The sequence below is a fragment of the Nelumbo nucifera genome, chromosome 2 (genome assembly GCF_055504915.1).
Source record: "Nelumbo nucifera cultivar China Antique chromosome 2, China Antique-T2T, whole genome shotgun sequence".
Classification (NCBI taxonomy): Eukaryota; Viridiplantae; Streptophyta; class Magnoliopsida; order Proteales; family Nelumbonaceae; genus Nelumbo; species Nelumbo nucifera.
This window is the reverse complement of record NC_142650.1, coordinates 92,191,255-92,191,504: the sequence shown is the minus strand read 5'-3', so window position 1 is coordinate 92,191,504 and position 250 is coordinate 92,191,255.

Sequence of the window (250 nt, the reverse complement as noted above, 5' to 3'; positions counted from 1 at the left end):
TGCAAGAAAATAGTCATCACAGTTGATGAAGTTCATAATCATAATATTAATAACATAATATAGCCATGAAATCATGATCAACTGAAAGGATTTGAGACTTGGATGAGATCATTAAACCATCACTTACTGATCCCTCATACAAGATCCTTGTCTTCACTTAAAATGAATCATTTATCCTCGACCTATTACTCTAAAGAACTGATCAGTCCCTTCCAATATTCAGATTTCAACCTCTGCAAGAACAGAAATA